Raw genomic sequence first — 16,139 nt, forward strand, 5'->3', positions numbered from 1 at the left:
AGGTACAGTGCCGATTGCCTAACCTGACATAGATTCAAAAATTCCAGTTTGGCTACATTTGTGACCAATGCCTCCATAGAGACAGAAGCATCCAGGATCACACCAGGACTCCTGATGGCAGCTACAGGTGACTATTGCACCCCATGAAGAGCTGGGAGCTGGCAAACCAAACTGAAATTATTCTGGCCCAGCCATTGGACGCCCATCTTTAAAGGATAGAGATTCAGCCGACACTGTTTCCTCCATCCCAGCACACCCACCTAAAAATTGGCCAATATATCCAGGGTAGCATCTGGCCAGGGCCATGAAGCAGTAGATCCATGATGTTTGTGGTCAGATCTGTGGTTATGTACAAGATATGTGAATGAAGGGTGAATTTGGGGTTCCCCAATGCAAAAAGTGTGATGATCCATGAGGATCCGTGCTTCAAAACCATGTTTTTGAGCCATGGAGTGGCCAGGAAGCCATGGATCCGTGATTTTTCTGGTGCAGGCTGTGCCCCTGGAAATGATGTGTGATTTGCCGTTGATTTTTGGTTGGCCCAATGAAAAAAGCATTAGGATCCATGAGGATCCGACCTTCAAAACGACGTTTTTGGGCCATGGCGTTGCCAGATAACCGTGGATGCTAGTCTTTTGTGGTGCAGACTGTACCCCTGGACATGATGTGTGATTTGATGGTGAGTTTGGGGTGGCCCAATGCAGAAAGCGTGAGGATCCATGAGGATCCGTGCTTCGGAACCACGTTTTTGGGCCACAATATGGCCAGGAATCCGTGGATCCGAGTTTTTTGTGGTGCAGGCTGTGCCCCTGGCCATGATGTGTGATTTGACGGTGAGTTTGGGTTGGCCCAATGCAAAAAGCGTGAGGATCCATGAGGATCCGTGCTTCAAAACCACGTTTTTGGGCCATGGAGTGGCCAGGAAGCCGTGGATCCGTGATTTTTGTGGTGGATGCTGTGCCCCTGGCCGTGATGTTTGATCTGATAGTGACTTTGGGATGGTCTTGTGCAAAAATCAGGAGAATCCATGAGGATCCATGCTTCGGAACCACGTTTTTGGGCCACGGTATGGCCAGGCAGGTGTGGATCCGAGTTTTTTGGGGTGTAGGCTGTGCCCCAGGCTATGATATGTGATTTGACAGTGATTTTGGGTTGGCCCAATGCAAAAAGCGTGAGGATCCATGAAGATCCGTGCTTTAAAACCACGTTTTTGGGCCACGGTATGGCCAGGAAGCCGTGGATCCATGATTTTTGTGGTGCAGGCTGTGCCCCTGGATATGATGTGTGATTTGACAGTGAGTTTGGGTTGGCCCAATGCAAAAAGTGTGAGGATCCATGAGGATCCGTGCTTCAAAACCACGTTTTTGGGCCATGGATTGGCCAGGAAGCCGTGGGTCCGAGTTTTTTGTGGTGTAAGCTGTGCCCCTGGACATGATGTGTGATTTGACGGTGAGTTTGGGGTGGACAAATGCAGAAAGCGTGAGGATCCATGAGGATCCGTGCTTCAAAACCACGTTTTTGGGCCACGGTATGGTCAGGAAGCCGTGGATCCGTGATTTTTGTGGTGCAGGCTGTGCCTCTGGACATGATGTGTGATTTGACGGTGAGTTTGGGGTGGCCCGATGCAAAAAGCGTGAGGATCCATGAGGATCCGTGCTTCAAAACCACGTTTTTGGGCCATGAAGTGGCCAGGAAGCCGTGGATCCGAGTTTTCTGTGGTGCAGGCTCTGCCCCTGGGAATGATGTGTGATTTGATGGTGAGTTTGGGGTGGCCCGATGCAGAAAGCGTGAGGATCCATGAGGATCCGTGCTTCAAAACCACGTTTTTGGGCCTTGGAGTGGCCAGGAAGCCGTGGATCCGAGATTTTTGTGGTGTAAGCTGTGCCCCTGGACATGATGTGTGATTTGACAGTGAGTTTGGGTTGGCCCAATGCAGAAAGCGTGAGGATCCATGAGGATCCGTGCTTCAAAACCACGTTTTTGGGCCACGGTATGGTCAGGAAGCCGTGGATCCATGATTTTTGTGGTGCAGGCTGTGCCTCTGGACATGATGTGTGATTTGACGGTGAGTTTGGGGTGGCCCGATGCAAAAAGCGTGAGGATCCATGAGGATCCGTGCTTCAAAACCACGTTTTTGGGCCATGAAGTGGCCAGGAAGCCGTGGATCCGAGTTTTCTGTGGTGCAGGCTCTGCCCCTGGGAATGATGTGTGATCTGATGGTGAGTTTGGGGTGGCCCGATGCAGAAAGCGTGAGGATCCATGAGGATCCGTGCTTCGGAACCACGTTTTTGGGCCACAATATGGCCAGGAAGCACTGGATCCGAGTTTTTTGTGGTGTAAGCTGTGCCCCTGGACATGATGTGTGATTTGACAGTGAATTTGGGTTGGCCCAATGCAGAAAGTGTGAGGATCCATGAGGATCCGTGCTTCAAAACCACGTTTTTGGGCCACGGTATGGTCAGGAAGCCGTGGATCCAAGTTTTTTGTGGTGCAGGCTGTGCCCCTGGACATGATGTGTGATTTGATGGTGCGTTTGGGTTGGCCCGATGCAAAAAGCGTGAGGATCCATGAGGATCCGTGCTTCGGAACCACGTTTTTGGGCCTTGGAGTGGCCAGGAAGCCGTGGATCTGAGTTTTTTGTGGTGTAATCTGTACCCCTGGGCATGATGTGTGATTTGACAGTGAGTTTGGGTTGGCCCAATGCAGAAAGCGTGAGGATCCATGAGGATCCGTGCTTCAAAACCATGTTTTTGGGCCACGGTATGGCCAGGAAGCCGTGGATCCGAGTTTTTTGTGGTGCAGGCTGTGCCCCTGGGAATGATGTGTGATTTGACGGTGAGTTTGGGGTGGCCCAATGCAGAAAGCGTGAGGATCCATGAGGATCCGTGCTTCAAAACCACGTTTTTGGGCCACGGTATGGTCAGGAAGCCGTGGATCCGTGATTTTTGTGGTGCAGGCTGTGCCTCTGGACATGATGTGTGATTTGTCGGTGAGTTTGGGGTGGCCCGATGCAAAAAGCATGAGGATCCATGAGGATCTGTGGTTCGGAACCAAGTTTTTGGGCCACGGTTTCACCAGGAAGCCGTGGATACGTGATTTTTGTGTTGCATGCTGTGCTGCTGGCCATGATGTTTGATCTGATGGTGACTTTGGGCTGATCTAGTGCAAAAATCATGAGGATTCATGAGGATCCGTGCTTCGGAACCACGTTTTTGGGCTAGGGCGTGGCCAGGCAGGCGTGGATCCGAGTTTTTTGTGGTGTAGGCTGTGCCCCTGGCTATGATATGTGATTTGACGGTGAGTTTGGGTTGGCCCAATGCAGAAAGCGTGTGGATCCATGAAGATCCGTTCTTGAAAACCACGTTTTTGAGCCACGGTTTCGCCAGGAAGCCGTGGATCTGTGATTTCTGTGGTGGATGTTGTGCCCCTGGACATGATGTGTAATTTGAAAGTGAGTTTGGGCTGATCTAGTGCAAAAATCATGAGGATTCATGAGGATCCGTGTTTTTTAACCATGTTTTTGCGCCATTGCGGCACCACGAATCAGTGGATGCGTGATTTTTTTGGTTCCTCCTACCGACTAAGATGTGGTCTACAGTAGCATGGTGTTTTTATTTTGTTTCAATATAAAAATCATATGAATTCATGAGGATCCGTGCCTCGGATCCATGTTTTTATGGTGCTGCAGCGCGGCAAATTGTTGGATCCACGTTTTTTATAGTCCAGTTTGTAGGCGTGCCTTCTAGGTGTGATTTGACACTGCATTTGTTGGAATTATTTTTAAAAAACTGGAGGATCCATGAGGATCCGTGTAGATCCGCCTTTTATGCAGACCCTTAAGTACTTACTAATTCGTCCCGGACGTCCGTTCTTAACCTGAAACTGTTCTTAACCTGAAGCACCACTTTAGCTAATGGGGCCTCCTACTGTTGCCTCGCCGCCAGAGCACGATTTCTGTTCTCATCCTGAAGCAAAGTTCTTAACCCGAGGTACTATTTCTGGGTTAGCGGAGTCTGTAACCTGAAGCGTATGCAACCCGAGGTACCACTGTAATAATTTGACTGATGCCAACGAATAAACCACATTTTCCTCCAAGGATATCTGGTTGGTGTGCATGGCTCCCCCTCTCCCCCCCCCCCCATTTAATCCTCACGACCTCCCTGTGAGGTAGGTGAGGCTGAGAGATGGTGACTGGCCTCGAGGCTTCGTGGCTAAGCGAGGGTTCAGCAGCCCTGCGCTCTAACCATTGCACCACATGGGGGCTTCTCTCTTTATTGGGGCCAAGAAAAACCTCCCCACTTTGGGGTCCCTCTTCTTCTGGCAGGACGTCCAGTCAAAGCGACCTGAAAATGGGAGGCTACCCAAAGGGACTAAGGTGACAGGTGAACGCAAGGCCCCAGGCGGCGGTAGCTCGACTCTGATTCTAGCAGGGGGGGTCCTGGAGGCCATCCATTCGGACCCACATCCTCAAGGCAACTTCAGCCTGAAAGGCGCTTCTTCCGACTGCGTTCCACAGGCGCGTGTCCTTCGAAGGACCCCGAGGGGCAGCGCCCGATCCCCTTATTTCACATTTGGGAAACTGAGGAGCAGGCTGGCCACGGGCGACCCGCCCCCCGCTGCCGCTTGTCCGTTTCAGGTATGGCTGGAGAGGCTGGGAGGGGACCTGGTGCCGGCCCGCTCCCCCCCCCCCCCAGTCTCTGGCCGAGGGGGCGCCCACCTGCGGCAGCTGCTGGCCGCCCTGCCAAGGAGCCGCACCCCGAGCGCGCCGCGGCCGGCCTGGCCATCTCCTCGCCCCCCACCCACCCACCCACCCACTTCCTCGGCTCCCGCAGGGCAAGCGCGGAACAGCCGCCCCCTCATCTCTCGGCTGGGTTAATTCTGGGCTAATTGGATTGCGGCGGCCGCAGATTGCATTAGGCCGGCCGTGCGCCGGGTCCTTGCGCTCCCGGGGGAGCGGCTGGCGCCTCCTGCCTCAATCAGACACGTCGTAACCGCATGAAGCGCTCCTCGGACCCCCCCCCTTCCAGGCGGCAACCGGGGGCCCTGTCCTGCCTCCTCCCCAGCACAGGAAGCTGAAGAGCAGCTCCCGGGGACCCACGGAGGCCACCACCCGCCCTCCCTGCCTGGCCCATTCACCTCCCGGCCGCCCCCTCGATGCCACGCAGCTGCCTGCCTTCCGCCGACACCGGTGCCCTCTTGAGCAAATTAAGGAGGCCTGGCTGGGAGGGGAGAGAAAAAAGGGGGGGGCTTCGTCTAGGAAGGCAGGGCAAAGGGGGCAGCTGGCCTGGCAAGGAAGGGGGCAGCAGGCTTCGCTCTCTACTGGGACTTTAGCAGAGCAGCTGGCCTTCCCAGGGAGATAACCTCCCTCGAGGGGGCAGCAGCGGGGAGGGGGCAGAAGCAAAAGCCCCCGGCTGACCCACTGAAACATTCGCCCCGGAGGGGCAGAGAGGCTGAAAGATGGAGGCTGCCTAAGCATATTGGGGGGGGGCACCCCCACCCACCTTTGAGCACAGTAATACTCAAAGCAACTGAGTACTACTGCAGTTGCTGGATCAGGCCCATCTAGGCCAGCACCAATCCCCTAGTCAAACAGATGACTCTTTTGGGAAACCGGCACGACCTCAATGTGGGATGGATTTGAATGGGTAGGAAAGGGTATATTAACTGTAATTTACCCCTCCAGGCACCCACTTGTGTGCACTGAACAGAATTTCAAAATCCCAGCCTTGGCAGCAAAATTAAAAGCAGAGGAATTAGGCTAGTCCAGCTATGAAGTCGCCTGGCTCTTCCTTTCTTGCTCTACTTAAAGAATCAGACAACAGCTTGGGAAGTAAGTTTAAAGCATGATTTACTTACTTTATAATCCTGCATGGTTCACAGCAGTAGCAGCAGTAAAACCTTTGCAGGCAAAATACGGTAAGTTTACAAGTATTACCACCTCCAAGCATCTGCCTGAGCTGGAGCAAGCAGGGACAAGTCTGCCAGCATGGCTGGTCACAGGAAGAGAGAGTGGGGGGAACAGGAAGTACTATAAGCTCCTTGAGGAAATGACAACACACAGAGCCCTGTCTACCAATTACATTTTCTATGGTCTAAGTCTCTACCTATCACCAATACAGCCCAATGTGGACTCAGGGTCCCTTCCAACTGTCTTCCGTTTCTCACTCTCTCAGACAGGCATGTGATTTACAACAATCTCATCTGTAGCATCAGAGGCATGAAATACTAAGAGAGGCACCACTGCTGCCCTGTGGTCTTATTTCCCCACCATTGGTCCTTGCTGCCGTGGGTGCAGCCAAGGGGACAGGGCAGGAGGGCAGCTGAATCAGGTAAATCAAGAAAAATACTTAACTGAGGTTCTGTGCCCCCCAACATGAAGCCTGCCCCCCAACAAAAATCCTGGCTATGCCCATGCTTGCTGCTCTTCCTAGCATCTGCCCTTTCTCCACAGACAGAATCCAGATTCATGTTTGCACATAACAAGAGCTGGCCCGTGCTTGCACAGCGACATTATGTGGGATGTAACATCACGTAAGCAGTCAAGTGCAACACTTCCTGTTTGCCCAGAGTGGAAACGCAGGGGGGTGTTGCTCCGGCCAGGAGGACTTCCTGGCACACCTGGTCTGAAGCCGGCTCCCCCTGCGTGTGACCAGGTAGATGGGTATGATCCTGGAAGACCCTATAAAAGGACTGATCACGCAGCCATTTTCCATTTTCCCCTTTTTTGCCTTATTCTTGATGCCATTTGCTGTGTGCTGGCTCTCAGCCAGAAGCACATGGACTCATCCCTCGCAGAGGATGAACGCACACTTTTCTCTGTAACTGTAACTACAAGCTAAAGCCTGCCTTCATACTGTGAACTGAATGCAAGTAAACCTTATCATTACTTTTAAAAGGCTGTTGTGTCATTATTGCTTTTAAGAGGGAACTAAAGTGGTGCTGTGGTCTAAACCACTGAGCCTCTTGGGCTTGCTGATCAGAAGGTTGGCGGTTCGAATCCCTGCAATGGGGTGAGCTCCCGTTGCTCGGTCCCTGCTCCTGCCAGCCTAGCAGTTCGAAAGCACGTCAAAGTGCAAGTAGATAAATAGGTACCACTCCAGCGGGAAGGTAAACGCGTTTCCATGCGCTGCTCTGGTTTTGGTGTTCCATTGCGCCAGAAGTGGCTTAGTCATGCTGGTCACATGACCTGGAAAAACTGTGGACAAATGCCGGCTCCCTCGGCCTGTAAAGCAATATGAGCGCCACAACCCCAGAGTTGTCTGCGACTGACTTAACTGTCAGGGGTTCTCTTACCTTTAAAGAGGATTTACCAGGAACAATCCAATCTGGACAAGGCAGACTGGATTGTTTAACTCAAATGGTTCTAAGGAATCCATCAACCGGCTTCCTGCTATGTACAAGGGAATGTCTTCTGCTACAAGCTCACTTGATGAGTGAGGAAGGATAATATTTAATCAATATATCCTCTCCTACTATCCTCAACATTCCCACACATTGGTACCTCCTCATACCTCCTGGATGTGGCCCATCTCATGCTACCTCCACAGATCAGGCTTGCCTTTCTTGCAGCTGCAGCCTCTGAGCCACTTTGCTACCAGCTGAAAATTCCATCTTTTTTCCTCTGCCGTTTCCAGTCAATGAATTTCCAGCTGCTGATGTTTGTTTTTGGTTAATGATTGCTATCTACTATGGGGCATGACTCCTTTCTTCTTCTTCTTCTTCTTCTTCTTCTTCTTCTTCTTCTTCTTCTTCTTCTTCTTCTTCTTTTGCCCTGGTTCCTGAGGTCGTTCTTCAGCCTGAACCAATTCCTGATCATCTGGAAGGGATCAAACAGCAGCAGATCAAGCACACCTGACAGGGCCCGACTTTGCAGGTGATAAAGACATGGGTGAGGTATTACCTGGCTGTAAGGACCAGGAGACCGAAAGCATCAAAGGAACTGGAAGGAAGCTGCAGAAGCAGAAACAGTCCAGCACCTTTGAACTGAGAGCAGGTTCACTTAATGGCAAGCAAAGATATTGGTCCATGGCAACAATCTGGAGAGCTAGGGGGAAGGACACTTGGGGTGCGTCTTGCTGTGCCCCAAGTGCTGTTCCTGAGGCACTGGAAGGGGAACTCCAGCAGAAATAGCCACCTTCCGGGTCCAAAACAAAGAGCTCTGCGAGGAGGGAGGGAGGGCAATTGTGACATTCTGTTTCAGGTAAGTGGACTGTCTAGAGGGGGCATGAATAAGGAGCCTGACTGACTAGCAAGGGAGCAAGAATCTGCCTCCACTCTTCAAATGATTCCGTTTGCAGGTTAGTATGACCCAGAGGCTTGCTCAATCAATCAATCAATCAATCAATCAATTTGTATTTCTTTTAACACCCTTGTGCAGATTTTGTAAACTGCCTTGAGGTGTTCTACAATCAAGCAGTATATAAATTTTATGAAATAAATAACATTATATAAACCAACATAAGAAGGGACGCAGGTGGCACTGTGGGTGAGAGCCTAGGGCTTGCCAATCAGAAGGTCTGCGGTTTGAATCCCTGCGACAGGGTGAGCTCCCATTGCTCAGTCCCTGCTCCTGCCAACCTAGCAGTTCAAAAGCACGTCAAAGTGCAAGTAGATAAATGGGTCCCGCTCCGGAAGGAAGGTAAACGGCATTTCCATGCGCTGCTCTGGTTCGCCAGAAGCGGCTTCGTCATGCTGGCCACATGACCTGGAAGCTGTACGCCGGCTCCCTTGGTCAATAAAGCGAGATGAGCACCGCAACCCCAGAATTGGTCACGACTGGACCTAACGGTCAGGGGTCCCTTTACCTTTACCTAAGAAGGAAAAGAAGAATGAAGAACCTCATGGCACAAGGGATCAAACAGAGGCAATACAGAAATTAGAACATATACATGCATGTGTGCGTGTATTCCATAAACCCACCACTTGGCATCCTTCTTATCTCTTAAGACAAAAGACACAAATCAGGACAGGGCTAGGGGGCCTTATTCTGCTCTAGACTCGAATGACCGTCAACAGCCCCCTCACATCAAAAGGCGTAAAGGGTTTGAAATCTTTGCAAAATATGACGGTGGGCTCTTCTATTCAGTTCTGTTGCAAAACCACTAAAATCAAACCACTGAGCAGGAGCTTCTGAGGCACAAACCACATTGCAGCCACGGGTGGATCCCAGTTTGCAGTGGGGAGGGGGCGCACACCATCTGCCAGGGCTGGCTGGCGATGGAGGGGTGATGGGGGAGCTCGGAGCTTCAGCAGAAAAGGGAAAAGGCTTTCCAAGTCCAGCCTCCACCTCCAGATGACGAGAGCGGCTGCTGGGCAGCTTGACTACCCCGAGGCTACCAGGCCTTTATGAGCACAAGCTGGTGCCAGGCAAAATGACGCTCTGTCTGCAAGGAGGAGGGAAGGGGGGGGAGGCGCGTGGGCCCACAAGATGAAGGCCAAATGCCTTCGGAGCTAGAGGAGGATTGCTGGAGGGGACCCCAGGGGTCATCTAGTCCAGCCCCCTGCATTGCAGCAGGCAGGGCTGGCCCAGTGCATTTGGGCACCTGAGGTGAAAGCAGAATGGCACACACACCCCCTGCCAGGGAAGAAGGGGCGAGTGAAGATCCACGCCAGGAACAAGGCTGCTGTAGAGGTGGCATGGGGGAGGCAAGATCTGCTGGCCCTGTGGATCTTGCCACCCAAGGCAGATCCCCCATCTTGCCTCATGGGAGGGCCAGGCAGCGGCTTCATGTGGGACATTCTTCAGATTTAAGAGGGCAGCCAGTTCCCTCCCTCAAGGAAGCTGAGTCTGCCACTCACTGATTGGGCCCAGTTCTTGAGAGGAAAGTCCATATCTTCAGCCGCCTTCTGCCTCCCTCTCTAAACTGGAGGGTTCGATCCACCGTGTAGCCCCAACTCCACTCCAGCCTGGACTTCCAGCCAGCTGTGTGCCTTCCTAGCCTCTGGGCAAGGCGAAGCCCATCTATCTCTGTGCGGGGGGGGGGGGGGGGGGCTGCAGCCCCCTCCCTGATGGATGAGCTGCCCGCACATTGACCTCAGCCCGGAGCCAGGAATCCAGGATCTCCACTTGTGGCAACTACAAATGGTCAGCCCAGAGCCTTCTGCCAAGGGAGGACCGTGCCTGTTGGCTGGCGGACGAGGCAGAAGGCGGCTCCCTCGCCAGCTCCAGCAGGGTGCCAGGGTCCAGGACTCAGTGGGGGCCATGTCCACGCCCAGCTGGCATGCAGGTGATTCTGCTCCCCTGTCATAAGAATCCCTAAATACAGTGGTACCTCGGGTTACAAATACCTGGAGTTACAGCATGGGTAGGCAAACTAAGGGCCGGGGGCCGAATCCGGCCCAATTGCCTTCTAAATCTGGCCCACTGATGGTTCGGGAATCAGCGTGTTTTTACAGGAGTAGAATGTGTCCTTTTATTTAAAATGCACCTCTGGGTTATTTGTGGGGCATAGGAATTCATTCATTTATTTATTTTTTTCAAAATATAGTCTGGTCCCCCACAAGGTCTGAGGGCCGGTGGACCGGCCCCCTGCTGAAAACGTTTGCTGACCCCGGGTTACAGACTCTGCTAACCCGGAAGTAGTACCTCGGGTTAAGAACTTTGCTTCAGGACGAGAACAGAAATTGCATAGTGGTGGCAGTGGGAGGCCCCATTAGCTTAAAGTGGTACCTCAGGTTAAGAATAGTTTCAGGTTAAGAATGGACCTCCGGAACGAATTAAGTTCGTAACCAGAGGTACTACCACTGTATTTCTCTTACATTTTTTACTACCTCTAGGTGGCACACTTGCTTCTGCTCCTTCCCATTTAATCCCACCCCACCCCGCACAGCCCTATGAGGTGGGCTGCTAGGCTGAGAGTGAGTGGCTGACCCAAAGCCTCGCAGCACGTTTCATGGATGAGCGGGGGGATTTGAACCTTTGTCTCCCAGGTCCTAGTCCAGCACTCTAACCACACTGGTCCCTCCTCAAAGTGACTGGTTTGTAGGCCAAGTCAGGGTAAGGCCCTTCCAGCTTTGGGGTATAAGCCTGGGCACAACCGCAAGCCAGGCGCTACAATGGATCCCACCAGAAAGCAGTAAAAGCTAAAGGGACCCCTGAGCATTAGGTCCATTCGTGGCCGACTCTGAGTTTGCGGCGCTCATCTCGCTTTATTGGCCGAGGGAGCCGGTGTACAGCTTCCGGGTCATGTGGCCAGCAGGACTAAGTCGCTTCTGGCGAACCAGAGCAGCGCTCGGAAACGCCGTTTACCTTCCCACTGGAGTAGTACCTATTTATCTACTTGCACTTTGAGGTGCTTTCGAACTGCTAGGTGGGCAGGAGCAGGGACTGAGCAACGGGAGCTCACCCTGTTGCGGGGATTCAAACCGCTGACCTTCTGATTGGCAAGCCCCAATAAAATATTTGAGGGTGCCAGCCTTTCCCCAAAGAGCATTGTCATTCAAATAGTGTATGTGTGTTGCATCATGTGATCAGTTATGCAGGGTGGGGCTTACCTGCCCCGCCTATTTTATTCAAGTTGGCACCCCTGGTTGTTGTTGTTATGAATTCCAGGCCTGCAGCTTCTTAGTCCAGCTTCCCTTTGAAGGTGCAGCGACCGAGACATCAGAAGGAGGGCCTGGGAGAACCAGGGGCTGCAGGAACAAGGAAGAGGCAGCCCTGCAGCCGGTCCAGCCTGGCTACGTGTAGCGATGCAGCGCCACCTCATGCCAGTTTGGTGCCTTGCACTCAAGACTGGCTCCAGAGGAGACCCCCTCCCTGCCCAGGTCACTCCCCTGGCTGTATCAGGGACTGGGTGCTTGGGTGCCTCGTTGCAGGCATGTGGGGGGGGGGTCCTTATGGGGAAGGCTCTGCAACAGGAAGTAAGGCCTAGTTCTCCCCTCCCCAGATGATGGGGGCTTCTGAAAGAGGGCTGTGCATGGCCTGACGCAGGAAGGAAGGAAGGAAGGAAGGAAGGAAGGAAGGAAGGAAGGAAGGAAGGAAGGAAGGAACGAACGAACCTCGGACCAAGTCAGACCGTGGGCCCATATAATATTTGGCTGGCAGTGCCCTTCTGACTTTTCCCCAAGCCACCACCCCCCACCTGCCCCATGCCTGAAGTTCCCTTTTAAATTTTATGATTTATGTGAAAATTGTTTCCACTTGGCTGTGAACTTTTGGGAGTGTTTTATTTAATGTTTATGACTTTTGTTTGTAATTGTATAAACCTTGTTATGTTGTAAGCCGCCTTGAGCATGGTTTCAACTATGGAAGGGTGGCATACAGATAAAATGATGATGATGATGATGATAAAATGGAGATGCCACCAGGGACTGATGCTGGAACTTTCCACATGCAAAGTGCCCAACCACTAGGTCCTGAGCAGCGAATGAAATCTGCATTGAGGAATTCTAATGCCAGTCCTCAGGGAATGGAAACGACTGACCATTTCAAGTGCCTCCCTTAAAACACACCGGGAGGGCATATCTGGGGGGGGGGGTGTCACAAAGTAGCCTCCTCCCCAAAGTTATCAAGCTATGAAGAGGGAAGAGGGCCTTCTCGGTGGTGGCGCCTGCCCTGTGGAACACCCTCCCACTAGATGTCAAGGAAATAAACAACTATCTGGCTTTTAGAAGACATCTGAAGGCAGCCCTGTTTAGGGAAGTTTTTAATGTTTGACCTTTTATCGTGTTTTTAATGTTCTGTTGAGAGCCGCCCAGAGTGGCTGGGGAAACCCAGCCAGATGGGCAGGGTAGAAATAATAAATGAGGATGATGATGGTGATGAAAGGCTGGGTATTTGCTGAGGTAGCAAGGGGAGGAGGCATGCAAAGTGACCAGATGTCTAACCACCTCCATTCTCATATTCTTTATTTATTTCTTAAAATTTATACACGTTTATTATTATTATTATTATTTTTTAAGAAAACCTCCTCAAAGTGATTTCTTCCCTTCCAGTTTGATCACCAGCTGCTTCCAAAGTGAAAATCCTGCCTTGCTGACCTCCCACTTTCCACAGCTCCATGTAGATATTTCCTGGCCGTTGGGTTTTGCTCTTTCCTGCCCGGTGCTGAAGCCGGGCGCTGGGCACAGCCAGCTGAGTGAGCCCAAGCCAAGCTCCCCCCCCCCCCGAAGCCCCTCCGGCCTCTCCTGGGCTGGGCCTCTTCCATCTGCAGCTGTTTAATGAGTTTCTTGGGGGGCAGCCACAGACAGGAGACTGACAGGCCATCATTGGGATGGGCTTCTTAAGGGGGCCGCTGGGGGCCGCAGCATTATTACCTGTCAGGCAGGCGGGTGTCAGGCCCAGCCGGGGGGGGGGCATGTCAGCAGGAGAGGCTGCATGGGGGGGGGAGAAGCTCTAGGGGAGCCCCCAACACTTTCAGCCCATGGTAGAGGCTGGGAATGTGCATGAAGAATCACAGAATTGTTGGGTTGGAAGGGGCTACCAAGGATAATCCAACCCTCTGCAATGCAGGAATCGAAGCTGAAGCTCCATGACAGAGGCCAGCCAACCTCTGGTCAAAGGCCTCCAGTGGAGGAGAGTCCGCCACCTTCCGAAGGAGTCCATTCTGCTGCTGAACACACGTTGAGATGGAATTTCCTCTCTTCTCATTTGAATCGATTGATTTGGATCCTGCTGAACTTAGTTGGTTAGTTAAAAAGGTAAAGGGACCCCTGACCATTAGTGTGCTGGTCCCGGGGGGGAAGGTACTGTTACCGTAGTCAAAGTTCAGTCCTGAGTCACTAGCCTGGTAGAAGTTCACAAGATGAGAGGCGAGGTCCGAAACAGGGAGCCGGGCGGGAACAGGAACGCTGGAAGGTCAGAAGCAGGAAGCCGGGCGAGGAACAGGAACAGTTCAGGTCTAGGTCCGGGTAAAAGCAGATACTCCACAACGAAGTTGCTCCCGCAACCTGGGACCGGGCTGACTGACTGGCCTTTATCTTCTCTGAGGCCAGGGGCGGCCCTGGCCCCCAGGAGCCCCGCCTCTCCTGGCCTTAAGGCAAGCACTCCTCCTGGGAGGAACCAGTTCCCTTCGCCGCTCTGCCCTAAGCCTCTGCAGTTCAGGAGAGGCCGAAGGGTTACTGGGCCCCGGGGGAGACTCACCTGTAGGCACTGAGTCCTCAAGCACCTCTGGGGCCAGAATGGTTTCACCTGGTGCCTGCTCCTGAGGATCCGGCACAGGTGCAGGCGCCTCAGAATCTAGGCCTTGCCCCAGTTCAGCCGGCCCTGGAGGTGGGGACTCCTGTGCCGGCTGGGATTCCTCCGGTTCACTCTCAGAATCGGAATCCCAGGCCATCACAATTAGGTCCAGACGTGGCCGACTCTGAGTTTGCGGCGCTCATCTCGCTTTATTGGCCGAGGGAGCCGGTGTACAGCTTCCGGGTCATGTGGCCAGCATGACTAAGCCGCTTCTGGCGAACCAGAGCAGTGCACGGAAACACCGTTTACCTTCCCGCCGGAGTGGTACCTATTTATCTGCTTGCACTTTGACGTGCTTTCGAACTGCTAGGCTGGCAAGAGCAAGGACCGAGCAACGGGAGCTCACCCCATTGCGGGGATACGAACCGCTGACCTTCTGATCGGCAAGTCCTAGGCTCTGTGGTTTAACCCACAGCGCCACCCGCGTCCCAGTTAGTTAGTTTGTTAGTACAAAACCCTGAATCATGGACCACTTACAAACGCTATTTCCAACTCCTTGAAAGATGCCATCAACAGTGTCTCCAAAAAATCTTACACATCACTTGGGAAGACAGGCGAACTAGTATTAGTGTACTGGAAGAAGCAAAGATCACCAGTGTTGAAGCAATGGTTCTTCAACATCAACTTCGCTGGACTGGTCATGTTGTGCGGATGCCTGATGATCGTCTTCCAAAGCAACTACTCTATTCTGGACTTAAGAATGGAAAGCGTAATGCTGGTGGTCAACAAAAGAGGTTCAAAGACTCTCTCAAAGCAAATCTTTAAAAATGTAGTATAAACACCAACAACTGGGAAACACTGGCCTGCTAGCGCTCCAGTTGGAGAACAGCCTTGACCAAAGGTGTCGTGGGCTTTGAAGACACTTGAACTCAGAACGCAAGGGAGAAATGTGCTAAGAGGAAGGCAAACCTTCACTGTGATCAGCTCCCGCCCGGAAACCCATGTCCCCACTGTGGAAGGAGGTGTGGATCCAGAATTGGCCTCCACAGTCACTTACGGACTCATTGTTAAAACCGTGTTAATGGAAGACAATCTGACTGGGATACGAGGGATCGAAGAAGAAGACGACCCTTCACCTGAAGAAGATCTCAGGTTGGTTCACAGTATAGAAATGCAAAATAAGAACACAAGATACATAAGAAAAACAAGGGCAAGAACAAAACAAACCCATCCACACACACACACACACACACACACACACACACACACACCAACACCTTTAAAAGGACATTCACGGTCTGCCCAGACCAGTTCAAGGAGCCATTTGCTGGGCTGACGGACATTTTCTCTCTCCCCCCCCCAATACCAAACCTCTGCTTTATTTTCATATAAATTATTATTACTATTTATTTATTCAATTTAGACATTGCCCTTCATCCGAAAATCTCAGGGCGGTTCACAAGGTAAAAATATAGAATAAAAGCACAAATAAATACTTAAAACAATACCACCCCCACCCCCACCCCCCCATGTCTGGTAGGGCTTCTCTAAACCCACAATAAATACAAGATGCTCTCAGTTGGAGTTCTTCAATGCCCAACTCTTTCAAACCAAGCCATGTCAGGCAATCAGGAACTGGAAAATAATTGCACAATATATTCAAATATATTTTTTTATTGTCCTAGAAAAAGCAGCTGCACGAGTTACGAGTCTGTTTCTAGGCCCGGTTCCAAGCATCGACTGTTACAGCCCTAAGCAATTTGCTTCCGAGCTATTTACTGGGCTGCCCACACTGGGCTATCTGCTTCAGAGGCTCTGCTGGGCTGGTCAGGTGGGTGGCCATGAGAGAGAGGTCCTCTTCTGTGGTGGCCCCTGGGGCTATGGAACTCCCTGCTACTGGACCTATGCCAACTCTCTGCACGGCAGCCTTTCCTGAAGGCCCTGAAGACGGTCTCTTTCCCAGCTGGCCCTCCAGGCCTGTGGGTCGTGTGCAGGGTGAGGCTCATGTGACATCAAAAATCCC

The sequence above is a fragment of the Podarcis muralis genome, chromosome 9, assembly GCF_964188315.1.
Source record: "Podarcis muralis chromosome 9, rPodMur119.hap1.1, whole genome shotgun sequence".
NCBI lineage: Eukaryota > Metazoa > Chordata > Lepidosauria > Squamata > Lacertidae > Podarcis > Podarcis muralis.